The 27,838-nt window shown below is 41.6% G+C and overlaps 1 long non-coding RNA gene across 7 annotated transcripts in view; it reads right to left on the bottom strand.

Annotated features, from left to right (window-relative positions):
* LOC110260213 (uncharacterized) overlaps nt 1–27,838 on the bottom strand; it is a 282,336-nt gene that overhangs the window by 203,793 nt on the left and 50,705 nt on the right. Inside the window, exon 1 of one of the 7 annotated variants that reach the window (XR_014842917.1) lies at nt 2,472–2,832. The exons of 5 other annotated variants lie outside the window; for them this stretch is intronic. This is a non-coding gene — a long non-coding RNA (uncharacterized LOC110260213). Of the gene's footprint in view, nt 1–2,471; nt 2,833–27,838 lie in introns of those variants that run through there. One more of the 7 variants, XR_014842920.1, reaches the window with a different exon arrangement.

Raw genomic sequence — 27,838 nt, 5'->3', positions numbered from 1 at the left:
CGCATCTGCAACCTACACCACAGTTCATGGCAATGCCAGATCCGTAACCCACTGAACAAGGCTAGGGATCGAACCTGCAACCTCATGGTTCCTAGTCGGATTCGTTAACCACTGTGCCACGACGGGAACTCCAACACTGCCCCCTTTTTAACACAGTTTTAACAGACATATGCAGAGCATGGAAGCTGAAGTTCAGTATGGGTTCACATTCAGTCACTATCAATCCTAAACAGGTGTGCCTTGAGTGAGTCATTTAATACTTTAATTTCATTACATCATAATACTTCACATTCTGTCCCTCTCATATAGCCATTCTAAGGTTCAAGTTTAGTTTTCTAATAAAGGTAATTAAAAATCTTTAAGTATGAATGCACTTGTCATGGAGTGACTTTTTCTGCTTCAGGAGATAGGATGGTGTCCCTTTTTCTTTGGAGTCTTCCTGAATCACCACAGCTGGTGCAGAATGAATATCTGAATTGGGATTGTTCTGATCAACTAATCACTGATTTATCACAGATGCTACAGATAATCTTTTACTTGTCTTCTACTGTGTGTTTCTCCTCAATACTTCCTGGGAGATACCCCAATGTGATCAGTTGGCTGTTGCTATAAATTGATCTTGACTTAACTGGTTCTCACAGAATCATTACAGACTTGTCTGAGGGACTTTGCTGGTCTCCACCTTGGACACGTGGGGCTGGATCACCCAGGGAATGTTCAGTGATAAAACAAACCTCAGTCTCTACCACTGCTTGGTTGTGCAGTGTCCAAGCTAAGTGGAAGCGACGGAAGAGCCCTTGCCAACTGCCTCAAGCACAATACAACTGTGATGCAGCCCAGGTGGGGTTTTTAGCGAAGGCCACTCTCTGCCGTGAGCGGGAATCATGGGCACCTAATCGTCCCAGGAAAGCCCTGGAACACCATGCGCAAAAGGGAAAAGCAGAGAAGGAAGACGACTAAACCCCAACATCTATTGGAAAATCTACCGGAATTAGTGCCTCTAGAGGGAGTCCGAAGTATAAAAAGATGAAAAGGAACAGGAAAATGTAACATTCTGAAGTTTAGCTTGAAGAGTAAAAAGTCGGCCATAACAAAAAAGGTTTCCTGTTAGAAGATTCTTAAATTCCTTTCACCAGTCTGTGCACCATTATCCACGACTTAGCAGTTACTTCATTGCTAGGGCCAGGTCATTCGTGAGACCAAGTTTATCATCAAAAAGAGTTCTGATCCACTGGAAATCAGCATTCTTCCTAAAGGGACTGGGGCACGGTCTGTCCCAGCAGACATATCCAGTTCACTTTTTCTCCATGTTTTTACCTACACGTAAGTTGAAAAGAGTATCAGCCTGGAGTCTGTCTATCCCTCCTTCTCTGAAGTGCCTGAGCCTAGCTGGTTTAGCTGAAATAGTAATAGGAGACCTGACTTCTAACTTTAACTTCAAGGTGTGCTCCAGTCCAGTTCATATTGGGGCTCCCTGTCTGGGGATTTATTTGGTTGATATTAATAAAGCGTTTCTTCAATTGCTACTCTGCTGCTGTTCTTTTAAAGTTATACACCAGTGTAGATTAAAACGTATAACCAACAATATGCTGTATTCAAGAAACTTGCTTCAAATATAACAATATAGGAAAGCCGAGAGGAACAGAACAGGGAAAGGTATATTATGAAGATGTTACATGGAGGAAAGCAGCAGTAGACATTAGTATCAAATAAAACTAGACATCAGAGCAAAGGAAATTCACCAGAGACAGAGAGGGATATTACACAATTATAGAAGAGTCAAATCCTCAAGAGACACAGCAGTCCTAAGGGTGACACACAATTCTCATAACTGTAAAATATATGAAGCAAGAGCAGATAAAACTGAAAGGATAAACAGACATCTCCAATTATATTTGGAGATTTCCACATCTGTTTTTAAACCGTTTATAGAACAAGTAGCAGACAGTCAACAAGAATACAAAGGAACTCGTAAACATTATCAACTGAAAAGATCTACGTTACTTCTATGGACTACTTTACACAGCAGGGGAAAACACTTTATTTTCAAATGCACATGGGACACGTATATCTGGATAGGTGATATCTTGGGAGGTAGAGCAAATCCTAACAAATTAAAAAGAACTGAAATCATACAAAATGTATTCTCTGTCCAGGCTGCAATCAAACTAGAAATTAATCACAGAAAGATAAAAGGAAAACACCAAAGCACTGGAGGGAGGTGGCATTAAGATAGTGGAGTAGAAGGACTGGAGCTCAACTTCTCTCCTAAAAACAACAAAATTTACAACCACACGCTGAGCAATCTTCAACCAAATAGACCGGGAACTTTCCAAAAGATATCCTACTCCGCAAGACAAAGAGGAGGCCACATCCAGAGGTAGAAGGGTAGATTACTGATACAAACAACCCCATACCTCCCGGGTGGGAAGCCCCACAGACTGGAAAGTAACTGATTCTCAGAGACTTACCTACAGGAGTGAGAGTTCTGAGCCCCACATCAAACTCCCACGTGTGAGGATCTGGCACTGGGAGAAAGAGCCTCTGGAGTATCTGGCATTGAGGGCCAGTGGGGCTTGTTCGCAGGCGCTCCACGGGACTGGGGGAAGCGGAGACCCCATTCTTAAAAGGTGCACACAGACTTTCACGTGCACTAGGTCCCAGGGCAAAGCAAAGTCTCCACAGGAATCTGGGTCAAACCTGACTGTAGTTCTTGGAGGACCTCCTGGGAAAGCAGGGGTGAATGTGGCTTGTTGTGGGGGAAGGACCCTGGAAGCAAAGCTCTCGGGAATATTCAGCAGCTGGCTTTCTCTGGATGGGGCCATTTTGGGAAAATGGCCCCACCCATCAATGCTGAGAAGCCCCAGGGCAAACAACAACCCAGGTGGGATCACAGCCCCGCCCCTCAGTAAACAGGCTGCCTAAAGACCCCCAGGCACACAGCTGCCTCTAATCTCACCCAGAGACAAAGCCCCACCCACCAGAGGGACTGAATCAGCTCCACCTTCCAAGGGGCAGGCACCAGTCCCTCCCATCAGGAAGCCTACAGCAAGCCCCCATTCCAACTTCAGCCACAAAGGGGGCAGACACCAGAAGTAAGAGAGGCTACAACTCTATTATCTGTAAAAAGGTCACCACACCAAAAACCTATAAAAATGAAAAGACAGAGAACTATAACTCAGATGAGGGAGAAAGAAAAAACCGCAGAAAAACAGCTAAGTGATCAGATGATTCTCAGCCTCCAGGAAAAAGACTAGACTGTTGATGCCAAGGATGATGCGAGACATTGGAAATAAACTAGAGGCAAAGATGGATAATTTACAGGAAATACCAAACCACTGGAGACTAAATACCACAATTCTAGATATTTCAAGAGATGAAAACAAAGTCTCAATCCCTTGGTGGACTTTTTTTTTGTCTTTTTGAGCCCTGCCCTGGCAGCATATGGAAGTTTCCAGGCTGGTGGTCAAATCAAAGCTGTAGCTGCTGGGCTACACCACAGTCATAGCAACGCAGGATCCGGGCCATGTCTGCAAAATACACCACAGCTCATGGCAATGCCAGATCCTTAACCCAGTAAGGGAGGCCAGGGATCAAACCTGCATCCTCATGGATGCTAGTCAGATTTGCTTCCACTGAGCCACGACGGGAACTCCCCTTGATTGATGTTTTAAATGCACTGAACTGAATGAAAATAAAAATGAAAAACTCTGACAACTTAAATGAAATGGACGACTTTATTGAAAAGCAGAATTAAATAAAATTATTAAATAATAAAAACTTTGAACAGCCTTATAGTTATTAAGGCTATCATACAGTTGTAATTACAAAATCCTTCTTCTGAAAGGAGAATCTTTCAGACTGAGACAATTTCAGTGGAGAATTCTACCAAACACATGTGGAAAATAACACGAATATTACAAATCGATTGATAGAATAGAGGAACTGGACCTCATCAATATTAGAAATGTTTGCTCCACGAAAGACCCTGAGAAGAGCAGAGAAAGATGAGTTACAGATGTTTGCAAATCACATATTTGAAGACTAGTATCTAGAATATCACCCAAGTGGATATACAAAGGATAAATAAGCACATGAAAGGATTTTTCAATATCATCAGCCATTAAAAACATAAATTAAAACCATAATCAGATATCACAACACACCTATCAGAAAGGCTGAAATAAAAATTAGTGACTGTATCATATACTTTCACATTTGATATGCGAAAACTGGATCACTCACACACAGCTGATGGGAATATAACAGAGCATAGTTTCTGTGAAAAACCATTTGGCAGTCTCCTTAAAAACCTAGTCAAGCTAAAACTAGCACACAACTCCTTCTGGCAACTTAATGTGTAACAGCAGAAACTGGGCACAACCCAGATGTCCTTAGACACTTAAACTGTAGAATGTCCATACCATGGAGTACCATGCAGCAGTGAAAAGGAATAAAGCACTAACAAATGCCACAACCTCCACAGAAGGATGCTGAGTGAAGGAGCCAATCTTAAAACGATTCTATTTATGGAATATTATTATTATTCCAGTATTATTATTATTATCATTCCAGTGAAAGAACTATAGAAACAGAAAACAGCTTCATGGCTGCCAAGGGTTAAGGAGAAGATGGGGCTGGAGGGAGGAACGAATGGCTGAACCAGGGTATCATGAGGGATCCCTGTGGTGGCGGAAATGCTTCACAGCTTGACTCTTCTGGGTCAGTTACCCAGTTGCGCTATGGCACTGTGTGGCTGCACCACACGGACTGCACTGCTTTCCGTCAGTTTCATTTGGGCCGGCAGTCCTAACCCCTCCCTTCCTATGTGACAGAGCTTTAGGCTACTCGCAAGGAAGGTGCCCAAGCCAGGTAAGTGCCCTATCATCTGAGAGGGAAGCTGGAAGAATGTCATTTACTGATGCAGGTGCTTATTGACCCTGGAGGAATAAATGTCCTGAGACTCCCAAGGAGTGGGGGGAAACCAGCTCCCATCCATGTGGACGGGCTTCTCCCTTAGCAGTGAGATTCTTTCTTCATCTCTGGCCCCGTCAGGTCCCCCTGCAGCCCCTGATGAAGGGGTGAGTACAGCTGCAGATGCCTCTGGACTGTTGTCTGCCCCATCCTGTGTGTGTGTAGATTAGCCACAGGAAACTTCACAACTGCACTTGGTGGAGGTGCCCGCTTCATTTTTCAGTCTGAGTTCCTTCTCTGCTTGGAGGACATGATTCAACATCCCCCGTGTCCAATATGTACTATACGTTTGCAAAATGTTAACCACTGGGCAAAACCGGGTAAAGGGGACATGGGATCATTCTATATGATTTCTTACCAGTAAATGTGAATTTGAAATTACCCCAAGATAAAAAGTCTAATTAAAAATGCACACCCAAGAGTTTTTAACTGAGATGAACCCTAAAAGAACAACAGCAAAAAAGAAAAATGGAAGAAAGAATGGAAGAAAATAAGCAAGAAAGAGAAAGAGAGTGAGGGAGAGAGGAAGAAAGAAGGAAGGAAGAAGGAAGGGAGGAGGAAGGGAGGAGGAAAAGGAGGAAAACGGAAAACACTGCCTTAAAGATACAGGTCAGAGCATTGGTTTAAACAAAGGATATGTTTAAAATTAAAGCACATTGAAGGATCAGACTTAACGTGTACTCAGGTAGGTATCTTCTATACTAAGAAGCTAAGAAATATATGTAATTCATGAAAGTTATTTATTTATTTCAAATACTGTGTTACTACAATGGTGGAACTACTGAAAAGAATGCCTAAATTTTATATTTCACTTTACTCTTACAAAAAGGATTTTCACAAATTTATGGCTCAGATCACACATTCATTTATTCATTCATCTATTCAATTCAGATTTATTATTTACTATATGAGCAACTGCTGTGATTGGCTAAAAGAGTAAAACGACAAAATTTCAATAGTTTGTATTGCTACAGTCAGATTGGTAAACAGCACGTTATCTGTGGCACCACATTATTAAACAGAAAATAAAGAGCTGGAGGAGGATTTCGAGCCAATGAAGTAAAGAAAGCTTTTTGAAGGTTGAGAACCAAAGGGTGGAAATAATAGAATTTTTTTTCTTTTTTTTTTTTCTGGAAGATAAGAGACTTTTGAGATAAGTTAGCACTAGTATTCTCACCATTTCTATGCAACCCACTGCCGCAAAATTTATCAATCTAAAATAATTGTTTGTCTCTCCTACTTCCTCTGGGTCATGAACTCAGATGAGGCACAGCATGTAGGGCTTATATCTGCCCCATAATACCTAGAATTTCATCTGGAAGACTCAGAGGCAAGAGAACGAATCACCCGATGATTGACTCTGGCTATTAGCTCATAGCTGGGCCCCTGTTTCTGGCCTCTCCATGGGCTTCCTCACAGGATGGAGGCTGGGTTCTGAGCGAGCAGTTCCCAGAGGCATGGGCCCCCACAGTGGAAGCTCGTGGCCTCTATTATATTCTGTTGGTATATCAGTCACAGAGCCCAGAGTCAAAGGGGAGGGACGCTTACCCATCTGTTCAGAGACGATCACCAAAGCATTCTGAGGTCACGTTTTAAGACAGTCACAGTCATCCCTCTGGCCATGCATTGTTTATGCGCCTCTCAAACGCAAAGCAAACCCTCTCCCTACCAAGAACCCCAAAGTCCCATCTCATAAGCGCACCGGGCTTACATTCACCCTGAAACCCAAGCCCGGGACAGATGTAGTCCACCAGCTACTAATTATCAAAGGATTTTCGGGCTGTATTGAAAACCACCCCAGGGAGCATCCGGATGAGAAGGAAGAGATCCATAGGGTTGACATAATTGGATATTGTATGGATCACTGTATCGCCATGGACGTTATCTCAGCACCACAGGTCTAGTTATGGGAAAGATACAGCTAAATACGAGATAGGTTTGCTGAAAACAGGATTCAGGAGACAGGCAAAAATTTCAGGCCATTTTCACTGACGTATGTGCATTTTTGGAATATGTTGTACTGAGCGGAGCCATTTAATATTTAAAGGAGTTATTAAATATTTATACATCAGGAAATGATTTTTTTTTAAACTCCAAAATAAGAATGGGTTTTATGAATGATACAGAATTAAATTTTTTATTGGACTGGTGGCACATCCATCAGTCACGGCTTGGACTAGTCTTCTCGGAGCAGCACTCTCATAAATATCCACGTTGCCAGAGGTGAGTTACATGGGTTACACTCCAGGGTTAACACAGGTTCTATGTAGCAGGACCACATTTGATTTTAACCTGAGGACCAGTGGTTCTACAGAAACTGCCCTCCACATCCTAAACAACTTCTTTGTATTTGAGCCCAAGTTCCTCATACCCAGAAATTTCCTGACAACGCTAACAGAAAAAGAAAGCCATAATTTCACATAATGTTATTGTGTCAATTTCACATATCATTGTGACGCGGATAACAGAAATGACATAATAACTATAATATGCAAGCATAATTTTATTACTGCGGCATGTTATACTAGGCATTAATGTAGAAGGAGCCTGGGAAGACGGAATCCAGATTGTAAAATGTCTTGACCGGCTATGGTATGAAACAAATGCAGGGGGTTTCTTAGTACATCTTTGGTCCAGCAAAAGAATCTGCCGGGAATTCCTTTGGCTGGGGGGTCCAAAATCCTGGGGGGAAGGCCAGTGATGGATTAAGTGAGGGCTATAACAGGATCATGGCTTTAATGCAAGCAGCCTTCGGAATCTCCTCCTACATCCTATCACAGTTAGAAGGGGCTGAGGAGGGAGTTCCCGTCGTGGCACAGTGGTTAACGAATCCACTAGGAACCATGGGGTCGCGGGTTCGGTCCCTGGCCTTGCTCAGTGGGTTAAGGATCTGGCGTTGCCGTGAGCTGTGATATAGGTCGCAGACGTGGCTCGGATCCCGCGTTGCTGTGGCTCTGGTGTAGGCTGGTGGCTACAGCTGCAATTTGACCTCTAGCCTGGGAACCCCCATATGCTGTGGGAGCGGCCCTAGAAAAAGGCCAAAAAAAAAAAAAAAAAGAAGAAGAAGGGGCTGAGGAAGAACAGTACCCTGAGAGGAGGGTAGACCTGAGTACTCAATTCCATCGAAGTATAACAGCAGGGTCTGGGACAAAGAAAAAGACAAGTTGAGTGGCGTACACGGGACCTGCCCTTGACCTGACAAACCCAAAGAAATCTCTCCCTGGAGAATGACTGATGGTCTCTCACACTCAGTGACTCACGGGGGCCCTGCCGATCAGCCTAATGGGGACAGTGCCAGTGTGTGTCTGCTGCCCTACTGTGAGCACTCACATCTCTTTTCTATCTTCAGAGACCAGTTTGGATGATGTTTCTGGACTGAGGGTTTCTGTTTCCCCCAAAAGTCGTATGTTGAAGTCGGAACCCCCACCGTGATGGTGTCAGAAGAGGGGCCTCTGAGAGGCGACGGGATGAGGTTCCTGCCCTTACAGGTAGGGCAGCACAGGGAGCCCTTCCTGCCACGCGGAAGACACGCGGAAAGACGGCTCTTTGCTGCGCGAGGGCGAAGGGAACGACGGCCTCCGAATCTGGAAGTACCCTCACCAAACACTGACCGTGCTGGCACCTCGCCCCCTGCCTTCCAGCGTCCAGAACTCTAGGAATATGCGTCTATTGGTTGCGATCCCTCAGGCCCCGCTCATGGCATTTTCGGTCAGCAGCGGGGAGCTAAGACACGTGGCAAACGCCACGGACGCCTCACCGAGTAGGACCCCTCCCCGGAGGCGTCTTTTGAAATTTTGGCTGAGTTGCTGTTTCCCTTTCTTCTCAAAGGGAATTCTAAGGCCCGTATCCAGTCCTTCTTCAGTGTTTTCAAATATCCTTACTCCTTTGTTACGAAAGATTGTATAATTCACCAAGTTTAATAACGAGGTTTGTCAGCACCTTGAGGCGAGGGCGTATTCTGCACACACAGCGCTTGCTACCGTGCTTGTCTGAGTCAAGAATCAACAAATGACTGTTCAGTGAATGGATTTTGCCCGTCACTCTTTTGGAGGGAACAACAAAGTCTCGGGCGATAAATGACGGTGCGATGGGTAGTCATTTGATCAGGTACCAGACGTGCGTGCTCTTTTGTATCAGGAACGTTCACAGCCGGAGGTGGCAGGTTACGGCAAAGAAAGGGACACGGTCTCCCTGAGAAATTTAAATCCAGCTTTTTGTGGCTTCACTCATGGCAGAGGCAGCCTTTTCTGAGTTTCTTTGTCTTGGTTTATTAACGCAGTCGTGTCTGACAGTTTGAGTCTTTTAATTTCGCTTGATCTGAATGCCACTTTTGACACTGTTGCTTATAACCCTCTCCTGGATAACAGTGACGGTGACGTCAGCCCAGCTGAACCCGTTTTGAGTGGGTTTCACTAAGTCTGCTGACAGCAGTCATCTTTTCCTCTCTCGCACTGACACGGCGTGTGGGCTCTCACGCGAGGCCTGGCCGCATGCCTCTCTCCACTCACTTTCTCTGGACGAGGTAGAAGAAAATTGGTGGCACACAAGGAAAGCAAGCTTTTCAGTCAGGCTGGGAGAATTCAGGTGCTGCCTCCATGGGACAAGTTATGTGACCCCCCCAGTGTCTTGGGTTCATCACCTCTAAGTGGGGACAGTTAGGCCTACATCACCCTATGTCTGGGAGGATTCTCAGGGTATCTAGTGCATCATGCTTGTCCCTTCTGGAGCCCATCCTCCTCGAACAATAATAAGAAGTTCTTGTAAAAAGTGTCATTTACTTACTCAACATCAAAATATCATTGCCCAGGGAGTTCCTGTTGAGGCACAACGGAAACGAATCTGACAGGTACGCATGAGGATGCAGGTGCAGCCCCTGGCCTTGCTTGGTGGGTCGGGGACCGGCATTGCCTTGAGCTGTGGTGTAGGTCAAAGGTGTGGCTTGGATCCCTCCCGGCTGTGGATGTGGCGTAGGACAGTGGCTGAAGCTCCAATCTGACCCCTGGCCTGGGAACTTCCATATGCCTGCCGCAGGTGTGGCCCTGAAAAAAAAAAAAAAGAAAAAAAAAAAATGCATTGCCCAGAAAGCTAGGATAGAAAATAAAAGTGGCTCTTGACTTTGGGATCTTGATACTTTTATTCCTCTTCTCCTTCATTCTGGCAGCATTAAAAAAAAAATTATTCAAACATGTCTACCTCCTACACTAGATTCTAAATGTCTATTGACTTCTCAGTTCTTCAGCTATGTATTTCCTTTTATCTTAGGAACCAGATAATTATGACGCAAACCAGGATACTTTAATGAAGAAAAGGGGATGTTATTAATAATTCCTCCAGGACGATAAGTCAAAAGCCAGCACTAGTGTTCCTGGCCACACACAGCAGCTTCAGGATCTGGTGGTGTCGCTGCAGCAACTCAGGCTGCTGCTGCGGTGCAGGTTCCATGCCTGATGATCTCTGGACTGCGGAACTTCCACATGCTGCCGTCACGGCCAAAAACAAAACAGAACAAAATGAAAACAAAAACCACCACTGCCCTAACCAAAGTGATGGAGTTACCTACATATAAAACCTTGCACAAATATATTCACATAGGAAATAGTTAATATGTTATTAACAAATTAAAATTAAAAATGTATAAATCAATGCCTTGCAAATCAAAAGTAACATTCCCAAATTCAGACTTGCATGTCACTGACCTATTTCTAATCTTGTATTCCCTACATACATGACTGGCAGAAAGACATTATTTTCCAAAACAGATATATCAGAGCATCTTTGGCTTTCTCTCTCTCTTAATAACTATATCCCCAGGGCTGCCAAGCTTATTTGACCCTCTGTCCTAAATACTCTTAAAATCTGCTTCCCTTTTATCTTCCTCACCAGTGCAGCTTGAGCCCAGTTCCAATTATGAATATCATAAAAGCTTTCACAGTGATATTCTTTTTTTTTTTTTTTTATTCTTTTCTAGGCCCGCTCCCAAAGCATATGGAGGTTCCCAGGCTAGGGGTCAAATCAGAGCTGCAGTCGCTGGCCTACGCCACAGCGACAGAAACGCAGGACCCCAGACGAGTCTGCAACCTACACCACAGGTCACGACAACGCCAGATCCCCAACCCACTGAGTGAGGCCAGGGATCGAACCCTCAACCTCATGGTTCCTAGTCGGATTCATTAACCACTGAGCCACCACAGGAACTCCTCACAGTGATATTCTTACTGCTACTCTTTCCTCGCTCATCCGAAAGACCCCCACTATCCACCATTCTTGTTTAATTAATCACAATTAATTAAAATAATAATTTAAGGTAATAAATTAATTAAAATATGATCATTTGACGTTCATATTTTAAAAACCTCTGATAGTCCCTATCTACTGTAATACAAAACTCAATCCCCAAACTGTTACCGTTGCTTATTTGACCTCAACAGCAACTGAACCCCAGTCTGTTTTCTACCCCCTATACACGGTTGCAGTTCCTCCTAATATCTCATGCTTCTCTGAATAGTGGTTTTTTTAAACCATCACAATCTTTTCTATCTTCCTGGAATTGCCTTCCTGTCTTCTTTACTTGAAGAATTCCTCATTTTTATTCCAACTGCAATGCATTTGGTGCTGACTCTGTGAAAACATTCTGCCCCCTTTAGGAAGAATGGGGAATCCTTCAAGATTCCATAGCACTTTTATCCCTATTTCTGTACCAGCAGGGTGATTTTTTAAATGTCTGTGTCTGTACTGGAGTGTCAGCTCTGTGGACAAGGACTCTGGCTGACGAACCTCTCTATTTCCAGCTTTTTAGAAATGGCTTATAGGCACTGAAATCTGTGTATGAAGAGAAAGAAAATACGGAAAATAAAGCAAGAGTAGTACAGCTCTTGGTTTCTATAGATCTTTTCAAAATCCCGACACTCACCATTCCTGAGGTTGCTGCTGATGAACAAAGGGGTTATTAGTACATTTTCATTAGCACTATTATTGACAGTAACATGTGCAGACTCCACTGGTGAACACTGGTTGTGGTTCGGGCACTATGCCAGGGCCTGTGATGTCGAGTGCCTTCTCTGTGCCTATCCCTCTTATAGGTGAGGGGATGACAGTAACGCCTACAATAACACCATTTACAGATAATGGACGATGTGCTAGGTACACTAACACTAAAGCAGGGGCTTTGTAATTAGTTGATTTTTCCAGAAGAGAAATGGGTTAAACAAATTACCCCAAACTACACAACTACTAAGAGGTGAGACCAGGGATCTGTCCTGGGTCATGCGAGTCTAGTGTCTGTGTGTTTAACATCTCTGCTTCCCTGAAGCAGGCTAAATCCTTTTGCACATGAAGCCGTCATATCAAAGGAAAAAGAAATAGATGGTATAAATAAATAAGTAAATTACAGGTAAGTGAATAAAGCAACTATTACTGAAAACTGAATAAGTCAGAGAGTAAAAAGTTGTCTGCAGAGAATAATGCAAGGAGATAAACAGAGTGTGATGGGTAGTGACGTCTGAGGCACTCGGGCTACAGTGGGGTTGGGACCATATGTGGGGGCTCCCTACCTGCTGGAGGAAAGAGCAAGCCCCTGTGTCTCTGAGACTCTCCTAATGATGACAGGTTTAAGGACTGGAGAGAAAGCCTGAGTGTCTCAAACACAGTGAGCAAGCTGGGGGGTCTCAGAAGGAAGTCTGGAGCAGAGGCGAGAAGAATGAGACTTGCCTTGCTGAGGGGTTTTTATTCCAAGGGCAACAGAAAGAAAAGACAGCATATGGATTAAAGAGAAGTAACCTGGTGAACGTTTTTAAAGCATCTGGCCAGAGAGACCTTTTGAGGCTCTGTAATCAGAATAAAAATGGCTTTGGGGTCATTTTGAGACCAACAGATGATGAGTTCAGTGGTCATTAGGGAACTTAGTGTCCAGGCACAGCTACTCAATACCAATAACCAATATCCATCAACCGTACATAACCACCAATAACCCACATCTGCAGGAAAGTCAACTAGGTACCCAGTAAGGGTATTCTTTTGAGTTCCTGGACCCAATTTCAACTTGGAAGCTGAGGGAAGGGAGAGTTTCTCTCACATCCCCAAATAATTTTCTGACATCAGATGAACATCCTACAACTCAGCTTAATTCTGACACTATCTATCTGCAGGTTGAGGACTTGGTCATAAAGACTAAAGCCCTACATAATTCAGGTGCCAATGGAAAGCTCAGCGTGTCCCCGAGCTTCTGACCAACTGGCTATAAACAAGAGGTTCCTATAATCCCCTCCTTGGGTTTGATTAATTTGCTAGAGCAGCTCACAGAAGTGCGAGAAACATTACACTTACTAGAATATTGGCTTATTATAAAAATGACATAACTCAGGAACAATCAGATGGAAGAGGTGCACAGGTCGAGGTTTGGGGAAAAAGGGATAAAGCTTCCATGCCCTCTGGGAGTTCCTCATTCCCCTCAAATGAGCCACATGTTCACCAATTCAGAAGTTCTCCAAACCCAGTCCTGGGATTTTATAGAGGCCTCATTATATAAGCATGATTGATTAAATCATTGGTCATTGGTGGGTGATTCAATCTCCAGCACTTCTCTCCTTCTGAGGTCAAGGGTGGTGCTGAAAGTTCCAACCTTCCAATCACGTGATTGGTTCTCCTGGCAACCATCCCTAGGTGTGGTCCAAAAGTTACCTAATTAAAAGAACAAGGTATCTTTATGGCTTTCTTCACTTTGAAAATGCCTAAGGTTTTTTATTTTAGTTATTTTTATTTATTTATTTATTTTGTCTTTTTATCTTTTCTAGGGCCACACCTATGGCATATGGAGATTCCCAGGCCAGGGGTCGAATCAGAGTTGTAGCCACCAGCCTACGCCAGAGCCACAGCAATGCAGGATCCAAGCCACGTCTGTGACCTAGACCACAGCTCACAGCAACGCTAGATTCTTAACCCACTGAGCGAGACCAGGGATCGAACCGGCAACCTCAAGGTTCCTAGTCAGATTCGCTAACCACTGAGCCACGACAGGAACTCCAAAAACACCTAGGGTTTTAAGAGCTCCTTGTTAGAAATGGGATTGATGCCCTAATGTGCAGTTCTTATTAGACATCACAGTATCACAGGTATGAAAGAGGGCAATAGAGGGGTACAGAGAAAGAGGGGTTAACCTAAACTTGGGGGCTCAATGACAAAAAGAAAATCTTAGGAAGTTATTAATAGTAAAAAAGTGTTAACGTGCGAGGAGGGGATTTACATGCTCCAAAGTCCATGCCATTTCACCTCCACTGTCTCAAATGCACCTCCTGAGAGGTGTGGCCCTTGATTATCCCTGTTGTATAGAAAAGGACACTGAGACTGAGAGAAGTTAAGGACCTCATCCAAGGTCACCCCAGGAAGTTGAACTCCAGCCTATTTGAACCTCACAGCCAGCAACACCTTGTGGCTGAAACCTGGGGAAGCAAGGGTTATCTCTGAAAATGCAACACTGCAGGTCACAGCCAAAGACAAATCCTAGTGGGGCTCCAGGCACACTTGGAAGTGTTGCCTTCTGTCCGTTGACAGATTTTGAGCTGGGAAATCACATAACATGTTTGTTTTGTTTAGTTTTTCTCCAGCTTTCTTCGAGGCTGGGAGATGGATTCAGGGCCTGAGGTAAGAACTAGAGAAGACTCCATGCGTAGTTTTGGTTTCAGAGTATCGGGAAGAGGTGAAGAAAGAGGTAAAGAATCAGAAACAGGCTTCCGTGATCTCTAATGGGCACTGGATTTGCAGATAATTTGGTCAGTTTTCAGTGTGGTGGAAGCCTTGAGTTTTAATCTCAGGAATCCTGGAAGCTGGATCTATTTTTTTTTCTCCCCTTGAACCTTTGCTCATCTGCAAAATGTGGCTGATGGAGTACATGATGGCTCAGTTCCCCTTAAATCACTAATTCCTTCATATAACAAAGGCAAAACAGCAATACCTTAGAACCCAATGATTTCACGAGTGGATAAGATATAGGACGGTTTACTTTAAGAAATTCATATTGCAACTATAATTAATACCATAAAGCATGTCTTCAGATAAAATATTTAATCTCAACTCAGGGATCCAAATCTGCCACACTTATTACATTTCACAATAGTAACACCATCCATCTAGTTGTCCAATTCCAAGCCTTGCCAAATATCACATCTGATTAATGTCCAAACCATGAAGGATCTATTTCCTAAATGCACATATCCCTATACCGAAAGACATCATTTCCCGCTTGAGCTACTTCAATATCTCCATCTGGTCTCTGCCTCTCACCTGGATCTCCCCCATTCTCCCTCCACACATCTGTCCAACTAATCATTTCAAACAAACATCCAATACCATCTCATCTCTGTTAAAAATCCTTGGATGACTCCCTATAGCTTTCTGGGAAACAAACAAACAAACAAAAACCCCAATCCCCTCCCTTAATGTAGGAGGCCCTTCATCATTTGTATGATTTTTGTCTGTATTACATCAAGCACCATATTCTGCCATGCTCTACTACAAATATAACATTCTACTTCCAGAAGAAGTGACTTAAAATTCCCTGAAAATAGCATAACCACACATCCATGCCTTCCAAATAATTTGTCCTTTTGCTTAACATACGCTCCCCCGCCCCGGCACTTTAACTTTCCCATGATCAGTCTGATATTTCTTATCTAGATTCAGTAGAAATATTTTCTTTTTAAAAACCTCCCCTTTCTGGATTCCCCAAGGTCTCTGGGGCCCTCCTGCATGACTATGCCATTTCAGTGTTCTTACTTAGCACTTCTGCTACAGAAGTTACTACATAATACTATATGCATGATTATCAATGCACATATTAGCTCCAAAGTAAACATCACCATTTTTGCCAAGAAAATGACTAATCCATCTCTGTATCTTCAGTCACTAGAACGGTGGCCAGCACATAGTAGGTCCATAAAAATATTCTGAAGAAATGAGTTACTGATATAAGTTCGTCTCACCGGTAAAGAAGGTCCGTGAAATGGACTCAAGTCAAAACAGTTTGTTGGTTGAAGTAGCAATATGCACATGAAAACCATGGTGACAAATAATGCATTACCTATTTTTTTTCATTCAAATTTCTACAATTCTAACAGATGTTCTCTCCAGTTACAACTTAATGAACAAGATAATTCTGTGCTTTGTATAGCTGCCTCATAGGAAGGCACCGTACTCATGAAGCCAATGACGTCCCAGTAAACAATGGACAGCGACATCGCTGCCTGAAGAAACAGATAATTTAGGTTTGGTTGGTTGTGAAATGAAAAAAAGTCATAATATTTATGATAACCAAACCACTGAACAAACATAATGCAAGTCCTCCAACTATAATTATGATTCTATTGATTTATGGTATACTAAAATGCTCCTCGAAACACCTGGAGTGTGAAAACAAGACTCCTGGCTATGATAACCACTGCCTGTAATTCATTACATCTCTCATCTTCCATTTTATCCTTCAAATTCTTTTAAGTCATCGAGCCAATCCATGTTGACAGAATGCAGAGGATACTATTTAATTTTGTGTGAAATCACAACATTTTTATCTATGCAAAGGAAGACAATAAGGATAACCGGGTCTTGCGCCTAAAGCTCAGAGCAGTTCTCTGTGAGTGGCAGGAAGGACATCCTCCCAGCCCTCGCCTCGACCTGGAGGTACAGTATGATGTGGAAGGCCTGCAGCATTTCAAGGAGAAGGGGAACTCTAAACTTGCTCTGTAATAAAATGGGCGTATGGATACCAATGGGTCTACTTAAAATGTTTTTGGCATATTTTGCAACTTTGTGTAAGATACTGTCTTCACATTCTAATATAAGAAGATGGGAGAAGGAAATTAATGGACATTTCTCAGATAAGTACTGTACAGGTGATTTAATCCACATAATTGTATGTGTTGGCTACTTTTAACTCTATTACTTGGATGAAGACATGATGCCCTGGGAAGTTATGTAAGGTCCCTCACCTTCTTCTTTTAATAATTCACAGGAAGAATGGCTACAATATTCACCTCTTCATGTAAAAGGTGACGTTGTTTTGTTTTGCTTTTCCCCAGTGTTTAAACATGTGTCTTATCAGGTGTAAGAAGGACTGGCTCAGACAGAACTGGAATATTCCACATAGGTAGTTTGAGACATGAGGTTGGGGTATCTCAAATTCGTGGTTTTAAGACATATTTATTTATGAGTTATTTAGCAGGCACTAGGCTGGATGGACAACGTAGAAGGAGTCTTTATCCTCAATAGGTCTTAGCATACCTGTGTAGCGTCACGTGTGCCAGGGTCAAGGAAAGACAGAACACATATCTGACACCTAAGGTAGATTGGGAAATAGGAGTTACTAAAGTGATGTCAGAAGACATAATTTGAAGAGACTTTGAAGGTAAAACCAAGACAGCAAGCCCCAAAGAGAGCACGGATTAAAGGTATTGATTGGGAGGCAAGGAATAAAAATGGTGTGTGTTGAGTAAAGGACATGAGTGGTGGGTGAGAGGGGGGATAAGAGCAACAGAAAATGATGGGTATATGTGTGGAACAACAAAATAAGGATTTCTTGGAGAAACACAAATTTAGGCTCCTGAAGTTTTCCACACCGTACTAGTCAAGGCTTTTGACCTGCAGTTGTGTGGAGATGATGGATGGGAGTCAGAGGCAGACGGATGACTGCTCCTGGGGAAATACCCTCTAAGGGTGAAATGTTCCCAAACTAGTGGAACAAAGACTTTGTACATTTTTATGGATTTTTCTGGCCATAAATTAATAGCAGTACAACCGTGGTTATTCCATTTATGGAACCGTTGCCATGTACCAGTCTCTATTCTCTACCAATATTTTTCTCATTTAATTCTGCCAAGCAAATATCTTCAGAAGATATTATTATCACACTCTATAGACAGGAAATGAGGCCTGAAACATTTAGGGGAATTTGCCTAAAGTCATGCAGTAGGAGATGGACGATGCAGCATTAAAGGATGGTCTAATATTAATTTATTCAACCAACGTTTTGGAATGTGGTACGCTAGCTGAGCTTTCCCAGCACTTTCTCCTTTAATTCTCCCAACAAAACTCTAGGAAGTAATTGGTTGTCTTGTCTTATAGATAAGATAATTTTGGCTAAGAATTGTCGTTGTCTAATATTACAAAGTGAGTAAGAACGAACATTCAATCTGAATTACTTCAAAGAATACATGTGGAATGACTACTGAGTGCCGGGCACTGTTTGGGGCTGAATCGAGAATGTTGGACAAAGTAGAACAGCGTCTGCTGCTTTGGATCCAACAGGCCAATCTGTGGAGAAAAACAGTGAAAGGACTGAGATGGTTTAAGAGCCAAAGTCAGTTCATAGAGAACCTTTCACCAATTTCAGGATTCTGGATTTTATTCTTCCAATGGAAAGACATTCCCTCATATTAAGCAGGTGATGTATATTTTCCAAAGGCCACAGCCATGATGGAGAGAGAACAGGCTTTATAAGGCCAGGCAGAAGGTTTCGAATGGGAACCAGGAGAAGGATTTTAATAGCTTGAATCTAGATAGCGGTAAAGACAATGGATAGGAAGGGGTCAGTACTGGGAGGAGACTTTCTAGGAGTTATGGGCTTTAGATGTGCAGGATAAAGGGGAGTGAAGGCTCAGCGGTAACTCTAAACCTTCCATTGAAGTAATCTAACTAAACAGCCAAACTAGTCCCTAGGTCAGGTAGCTAAGTGATTATTTCCTGATGAGACTGACTACTGTCTGTGGACCCAGCGACATCAGTGCAACTGGATACAACAGGGAGGAGCTGCCTTTCCCAATGGCCTTGACCAAAAAGACACTGTGATCTGAGGAAAATTAACAAGCTGAAAATGTAGTCACTTGCAAACTTCACAGCTTCGTCAGAAGAATGCTGATCTGATTTTCCGAGCTGTCAAGATGTTTCACTAACTATGAAACAGTTGAGTTTCTAAGACATCTTCATTAGGCTAAATCAAGGTGCTGATATACCATAATGCAAATTTTGAGGATTTCTTGCAAGTCGCTAGGAGATAAGATGGTGTTTGCATGGGGTGGTAATTTGGCAGGGGGCCAAGCCATACTACAGCAAGGGCTCTGTTAGCATTTCTTCTTGAAACCATATTTTCTGCGTTGACTATCTGGCAGTTTTGGATTGCCTCAGGCTGGTAATTGGCAACTGAGCTGTTAGACCAGATGGCATTTATTTATTTATTTTATAAAGGAAAGAGAGGAGAAAAGCATGATGCAAATTGGAAAGTCCATTTTTAGTTATAGAACAGAAAAAAATAAAGGAGAAAAGAAATTGATTTTAAGCAGTTCCAGATGTTACATGTTTTTTTATTTGCAAAGTCACATCTAAAAGGAGAGTGCCATTAAAAGCAGAAAAGAGAGATAAGAAAATAAAGAAGAATCTACAGAATAATGTTCAGTTGGATTCATTTGTCAGAATTTGTGTTTACCGTGAATAAGGCCATTTTAAGAGAGAAAAAAAAATCATACAATTTACATTTGAATAATTACTTTCACACTGTGTCTAGAAGAGAAACAGACAGCTTCAACTGCTGCAAGTTCTATAGTGTTGTGTCTTAATCACCAAAGCCCTCTCCAGCCCACCTTGCTTGTTCCAGAAGCCCATCTGTGAGTTCTATTGTGTTTGCCTTCTTCATCTGTTTCCTTTTGTCCAAAGCAAGCCTGGAATTAGCATCCATTAAGAGAGTGCCAGGAGCATCTTCCATCCGTCTTTTATCTCATTTTAGATGGAGAAGAAGCACAGGGAAATGATAATTCCTGTGATACATTGTGTCTGGTCCCGAAGCTACATGCCAAGGTTTTCCAAACATTACATTCTAATGTGTCCAGTGTCTTCACACCACCTCTGAAGTTTAAACTGGCGATGGTCTAAGGAATCAGCACAAATGACTGAAAGGTTTCAGGCTGGTGTGCGGAGCTGGCATTCTTGTCAGATACGATCTGGGTTATGTGGCCTATTGGATCCACATCCTACAGAAACCTCATTTGGATCCTGAGGTACAAATTCCCAGGACGATTCCGAGTCTTCCGAGAGTGGACCCTCAGATATGGCATTTCAGTAAGCTGCCGTGTGCTGCTGCTCATGCTGATGGTTTGCCGCAGCTGAGGAACGGGGCCCTAACCTATCGTTAGAGGTCTGCCTCTACCAGAACTCAGAGTTCAAGTACATGCCAGCCATGCGACTCTGGAGAGGTTATTTCTCCTCTCCTGGTCTCAGTTTCTTTGTCAGCAAATAGATACATGCTATTGCAGTGTTGTTATGTTGATCGCATTAGAAAATCAGTATGAGAAAACCATATAAATCAGGAAAAATGATTTTGCATTCTTATCTACTCTGCAATTTACCATCTATGAGATTTTGGAGTACCTACCTAACATAGCTAAGCTAATGTTTTCTTATTTCTAAATGTGATTACTCCATTGGGAAGTTAGGAGAATTAAATTACACATTTAGGTAAATATAATATGTCTAACATAGTGCCTGAAATCTAGGGGGCATAGAAGAAATGATAGATCTTTCTGCCATCCTGTTTTCCTTCTTCAGGCAAACTGATTTTCTCCATGCTCATGGTTAGGAAACAACATACATGTAATTGCTTTATAAAAAAATGGAATTGAAAAATATACTTTTCACTATTAAATTCTTTCTATATGCTGACCACAATTCTAGGCATGGGAAGTTGAAAAATGAACAAAACAGATGCGGCTCTGCACTCATAGGAAAGAAAGGCAAGACCCATGGATGTATAAATGAGATAATTAACACAAGAGATCTGGTCTTGCCCTTCTCTCCCCAAGCCAGATTCTGCATCACAAAATCTGGAAATTACTGTAGCAGAGAAACCCACTCCTTAGATAAGGAAGTAAAACGGAGGAAAATAAGCTGGGAACTGGAAGATTTTCTTTGTTAAACTTGAAAATGCTAGTACCCATGAGTGCTACCACATGTTACCAAAACAAAGGCTCCTCCGCTCTAGAAAGTGTTAATGTGGGGAAAAGACTCGGGTTCCTTCAGCCCACTGCATCCCGTAAAGCAGATGCAAGAGCACAGACTTACTACTCTGAGAACTCAGCTCGCTTCAGCTCCTGCGCTCAAACTCAGCTCTGGGTGTGTGTGTGTGTGTGTGTGTGTGTGTGTGTGTGTGTGTGTGTGTGTGTGTGTGTGTGTGTGTGTGTGTGATATATTTATACACACATATATGTGTGTTCTCTATTATATATATATATATAAAATACATGTGTGTGTATATATATATATATATATATATATACTTGCATTTCATGGAAGGAAGAATGAGGAGGAGTAACTTGTAGAGAAAACAAATCACCTGAAATGACAATTCGGAAGAAGGAGGAACTCATGGCTCTGAACTGCCTAAGTTTTGGTTAGAACAGTAAAGCTCCCACAATGTATAGAATGGAATTTCAGGTGATCTTATCTAGAGTTTTAATGACTGGAAGTGGAGCTGACACACGAGTTAGACACAGTAATTTGATAATTACTGTTCATGATGGTGATCCCGAGGTGTCACAAAAAGGTGACAGAATGTGCAGTTCACTTTATTAAGACACCTGTAACTGCTTGGTGTAGTTCCTATAACTTACATCATGAATGTTCAGAATGAGGGAAAAAAAAAAAAAAACCCTCAAGCAACTGACTTTTAGCAGATAGATAATATCCACTAAAAATGAGTGCTTTTTCTATCAATTCTTCATCATAATTACTGTCTTTGGAAGAGGCCTGAGACAGATATGACCACTGGTCCACACACAGAACCCTGGAACATTTTGGAGGAAGTGAGAAATGCGTTTGGTCTTCAGTACTGCCACTTAGTGCGCAGTGCTTGATCCTCCAGATTAAACTAATGGTGTTTATTATATTAGGTTATTTTAAGATTGAACAGGAAAATGTTCTAGGAAGATGCCTTCCAAAGTCCCAAAATAAAATGTAACAAAATGTTCGGGAAAATGTTAGATTTATAGTAATTACATATTTCACTGGCAAACAAGATAGCTACTTGAAAAATAAAGTCCTGATGTAGTAATTAAACACAAGAACCCTGTTCTTATTTTTTTATACCTAAATTTATCGCTAGGTTAGAAAAGTTTATACTAAGAATAAAAGAGTGAGAATGCAAATGTAGGAAAATACATACCCACGAAGATGTACAGGGCATCGTTAAAAGAAAGAAGGTTTTGAACTTCTTCACTTGAGAGACTGGTGCAAATGCAGTAAAACTAGCCAATGAGAAGACAGACTGACTTAATGGGGAAATGCACAAAGTTGCATACAAGATGCTTTTACAACCAGGCCTTGAAAGAAAAGAAAGCAGTGTGGCTCATTAGAGAACACTAAAGATGTGGCAGAAATAGCCATGTTCAAAATTGGCCTCAGGTCATGTGCTCCTTGATAGATAAAATTTGATCTAGATGATCACAAATAAATGAAAATAAAACACTTTATGAAGTAAATGAGGAAAACGACAAATACCATTTTCACTTATTTTTAAAAAATCACACTATAATCAAGCAAAAAAATCACACAAATATCATTTTCACTTATTTTTTAAAAATCACACTATAATCAAGCAAAAAAATCACACAATAATCAGCAAAAAAGAATAGAAAGTTAAATGCTAACTCGAAAAGTGACTGAATAAAACTCCATCCTGGAGATTTTTTTTTTTTTTTCTGAATTTTCATTGAGGTTCTGACATTAACAAGCTGTGTGATGTTGGAAAAATCCCTGACTCTTTCTGGACCTGTTTCCACTTAAAGTAAATGATGTTGAAGCTTTCTGTTAGAAATAATATTGTACTATTCTACAGCAAAACTTCTGCTATTTGGAATCCTCAGAAAATAGTTTTCCAAGTGGTGGAAAATGTACTCATTTCAGGACTAAAACTTGTTCCGCCACTTTTTACCAGATTTGTTTTACCATATGCACCTTGGTTGCTCCTGGTTCAGTTTTCTTATGTAAGCGATACGGAATGCAAGCTCACCTTTCTTAATGCATTGAAGGAACCCATACTGTCTGATCGTGACCTGACCTAAGTGGGGTCTTGTGTTTAAGTTTTCTCCTTTCTGCCTTTGCTCAGATCTCCCCTCCAGCTCCAGCAGCCCTTCCTCCAACAGTTCTCCCTCTTCTAATCATCAGGGACTTCGTAAACTTGTGGCAAGATGGCCTTATGGGGAGTTTGGGGGTGGATGTATTTTAAGTAAAAGGCACAGGTTGGCACCAATGGATTTATATAACACCGCTTAGACACTTAGGAAAGCCTTTTTCCCTCTTGGCTACATGGCTCACAGTGGAGGTGGTTGAGTAGCCAGGTGACTAAGCTCAGAGAGAGGATACATGTTCCCACTATGTTACGCACGGCTTGCAAAAGCTCATTTTCCTCCAAATAAGCGTGGCGATCATTGAACACCCTGTGGATTCACACGAAACTTGGAAAAGCTCAAAGATTTTTTTCTCTACCTTAGCTCTCTCAGATCAAGAAAAAAACAAAGTGTGATTGATCTTGAAGTATTGCCCCACTCCCAGTATTTGCACCTTCATACAGAATTCTGGAGAAAGCAGAGTTTACAGACAAAAAAAAAAAAAAAAGAAAGTGATGTGGGTGATTTTTTTGTTAGGCTGTTTTTAGAGATGAGACCTTAATTCCAGAAAGATCATGAGATAGAAAGAGAATCCAACCACATCCGTTTAAATATCCATAAGAATGGTGGCCCTGTCAGAGGGGAAGGACCTAAAAAAGATTTCAAAACAGGGCCAGACAATAAAGAGATAAATTGAGTTCTATTGAGTGGCTTTAAACACACACACAAACTGGCTTGAGCATTAGCTTACGTACAAGCTGAATCCATGGGATCTAAGACTCCACTGTCAGGACACGGCCTTAGAGGTCTTTCCCACGTCCATCCACATAGAGAAAGAGGATGAGAATAAAATCACCCCTACTATCTGAAGCTCCAAGTCTCAGGTTCCCATGAAAATTGTGGGTTAATATGTAGTTCCAGTTCATTTGGTAAACAGATAATCCCAAATTTGCTCAGCACAGAACCTCTTCTGTCCAGGCTCATCGATCTAACCGCCGGTAAGGCCTCTCTACCCGATGTTCAGCTCAGTTCCCGAACCTGACATGCCCCAAACATGGAGCCCTCCACCTTCCCCTCTCTTGTGGTCTCCTCCATCTCCTCCTGCCAGTGGCTCAGGCCTACTATCTTGAAGTCATTCTTCACTTTCACCCCTAAAGTACCAGCAGATCCTTCTAATGTACCTAGAATCAACCACTTCTCTACACCTCTGCTGTTTCCACTGCGGTTAAAACCACCATGGCGGTTCACCTGCAACACTGCTGCCCATAGTCCTCTCAGCTGTCTCCCAGCTTTTGCCCTGGCACTCCCCACTCCATACCCACACAATCTTGTCTTAGTGCAGCTCTAGAGGCATCCTGCTATGTCATGTCACATTGTGACACTCCTTAACTCTGCCCTGAGATTCCTTCTCCTTCAGAAGAACTGGCCAGATGGGCCCCACACAGCCTGGACCCCGTCCCCTCCCTGACCCCAGCCCCTCCTTTTCTCCTGCCACCACCTGTTCCAGCCGCACTGACCTTGGCCGTCCTCCTACATGCCTGTCACATTGAGAACCTCCGCCTCTGTTCGTCCCTCCACCTGGAATCCATCGGCCTCAGGTCCCAAATTGACTTCTTTAATTTCTTCCAGGTGTTTTCCCAATTGTTATCTTTTGTGCCACCCTGGTAGCTCGGGGACTCCCTGCCCAAGGCCTTTTTGTTCATGGTGATCCTTCTCTCATGTTAATCCAGTTATTTTGTTTTTTTTGTTAGTCTCTCTGCCTTTGCATTTCCCTCGTATTTATGTTGCATGAGGTTGGAGATATTTCTTTTTTAGATCCAGCATCCTAAGTAGTGCCTGGCACATGGTAGGTACTCATGGTTGTAGGAATGTATTGATGCGTGAGTGAGTAGTTTAACCACAGGAAATGACAGACTTAACTCTGAAAATGATGATGTGAATTACAACTCAGGGTGTTAATATTTTCATGTTAAGTTTGAAAATAATCTGAGCTTATTTGACATTTTAATCACTTATAATTTAGGAGAATTTGGCATATTAAAGTATAATTTGACACTGTAGAGTATCTAGCAGATTAAATTCATGCCAACTTAAAATGTGGAACTGAAATTTTGATTTTGCTTGTCATTCTAAGTTGAATAGTCTAAGAAAATTTTACTACATCTATGAAAAGTATTAGAATATCTTACACTTTTGATTTATGAGATTTATAGAAGTTAGTTAAGTGGGAAGCTTAGCTTACTAGAGAATTGAAGTACTTAATAAATAGGAACACATTCAATTGATAAAGTGTAAAACATGTAATGGACTTTAAGTTGTAAAGGCTGACTTCAAAGTTTTTTTAATTTTTTTAGATTTATAAAAGAAAATAAAATTATTTGTAAATTCAAAAGCACAAAAACGGGGTTTTTGATTTTGTGATTTTGATGCATTAAATATTAATTTTTAAAGCCAAAATAAACTTTCAGTGTTTTTTCTCTGCATAGAATGTACTTTCGAATACATCAAAAACACTGATGGTGAAAATTCAGACACTGGTAGAATACTATTTCATTTTTTGGAGAATGATGTTGCTGGAAGAAAATCACAAGTTTATTCTTAAGTACAAAACCAACTGTGACCCCATTTGTTTATTTTTGCTTCTGTTATACTTGCCTGAGGAGACAGGTCCAAAAAAACACATTGCTAAGATCAATGTCAAAGAGCATACTGCCCATGCTTTCTCCTAGGAGTTTTATGATTTCAAGACTTATATTTAAGCTTTAATTCTTTTTTTTTTTTTTTTTGTCTTTTTGCCATTTCTTGGGCCACTCCTGCGGCATATGGAGGTTCCCAGGCTAGGGGTCGAATCGGAGCTGTAACTGCCAGCCTACGCCAGAGCCACAGCAGCGCGGGATCTGAGCTGCGTCTGCAACCTACACCACAGCTCACGGCAATGCCAGATCGTTAACCCACTGAGCAAGGGCAGGGACCGAACCCGCAACCTCATGGTTCCTAGTCGGATTCGTTAACCACTGCGCCACGACAGGAACTCCCTAAGCTTTAATTCATTTTGAATTTATTTTTGTATATGATGTGAAAAGTGGTCTACATTTCATATTTTTACATGTAGCTGTTTAGTTTACCCAATACCTACATGGTTTATTTCTCAGCTGTCTGTTCTATTTCATTGATCTATGTTTCTGTTTTTGTGCGAGTACCATATTCTTTTGATTATCATAGCTTTGTAGTATAATTTGAAGTTAAGTAGCATGATACCTCCAGCTTTGTTCTTCATCTTTAAAGATTGTTTTGACTGTTTGGGTTTTTTTGTGGTCTGATACAAATTTTAGGATTATTTGTTCTGGTTCTGTGAAAAATTCTATGGATATTTCGATAGAGATTTTATTGAATCTGTGTGTTGCTTTGGGTAATATGAGAATTTTAACAAAATTAATTCATTCAATATGTGAACACAGATTATCTTTCCATTTATTTTTTTTCACAGCAAAGGAAGCCATCCATACAACAAAAAGGCAATCTACTGAATAGGAAAAGACATTTGCAAACAAGATGTCCGATAAGGGGGTATCCAAAATACATAAAGAACTCACACAATGCAACATCAAAAAAGAAACCTGATTTGAAAAAGACAGTCTTTTCAGCAAGTGTTGCTGAGAAAACTGAACAGCGGCATGCAAATCAATGAAACTGAAACACACCCTCACACCATGCACAAAAATAAACTCAAAATGGCTTAAAGACTTAAATGTAAGACAAGACACCATCAAACTTCTGGAAGAGAGCATAGGCAAAACATTCTCTGACATCAACCTTATGAATGTTTTCTCAGGTCAGTCTCCCAAAGCAACAGAAGTAAAAGCAAAAATAAACCAATGGGACCTAAGCAAACTGACAAGCTTTTGCACAGCAAAGGAAACTACAAAAAAAAAAAAAAAAAAAAAAGACATATTACAGAATGGGAGAAAATACTTTCAAATGATGCAAGTGACAAGGGCTTAATCTCTAGAATATATAAACAACTTATACAACCCAACAGCAAAAAAACCAACAACCCAATTGAAAAATGGGCAAAAAACCTGAACAGACATTTTTCCAAAGAAGATATACAGATGACCAACTACACATGAAAAAATGCTCAACATCACTGATTATTAGAGAAATTCAAATCAAAACTACCATGAGATACCACCTCATGCCAGTCAGAATGGCCTTCATTAATAAGTCCACAAATAACAAATGCTGGAGAGGGTGTGGAGAAAAGGGAACCCTCCTGCACTGTTGGGGGGAATGCAAGCTGGTACAACCACTATGGAGAACAGTATGTAGGTACCTTAGAAAACTATACATAGAACTAGCATATGACCCAGCAATCCCACTCTTGGGCATATACCTGGACAAAACTTTCCTTTAAAAAGACACTCGCACGCACCCACATGTTCACTGCAACACTATTTGCAATAGCCAAGACATGGAAACAACCTAAATGTCCATCAACAGATGACTGGATTAAGAATATGGGGTATATACACACAATGACTCAGCCATAAAAAAGAATGAAATAATGCCATTTGCAGGAACATGGATGGAACTAGAGACTCTCATACTAAGTGAAGTAAGTCAGAAAGAGAAAGGGTTAGGGTTAGGGTTATCACTTATATCTGGTCTAGCATATGGCAAAAATGAACCTTTTCACAGAAAAGAAAATGGCCTTGGAAAGTAGACTTGTG

This window comes from Sus scrofa, chromosome 4, assembly GCF_054392235.1.
Source record: "Sus scrofa isolate SSC_HxYL_T2T_F1_AM1 chromosome 4, Sscrofa_HxYL_maternal_Yorkshire_Landrace_v2.0, whole genome shotgun sequence".
Classification (NCBI taxonomy): Eukaryota; Metazoa; Chordata; class Mammalia; order Artiodactyla; family Suidae; genus Sus; species Sus scrofa.
The sequence above is the reverse complement of the archived record's forward strand: the minus strand, read 5'-3'. Positions and strand labels throughout refer to the sequence as shown.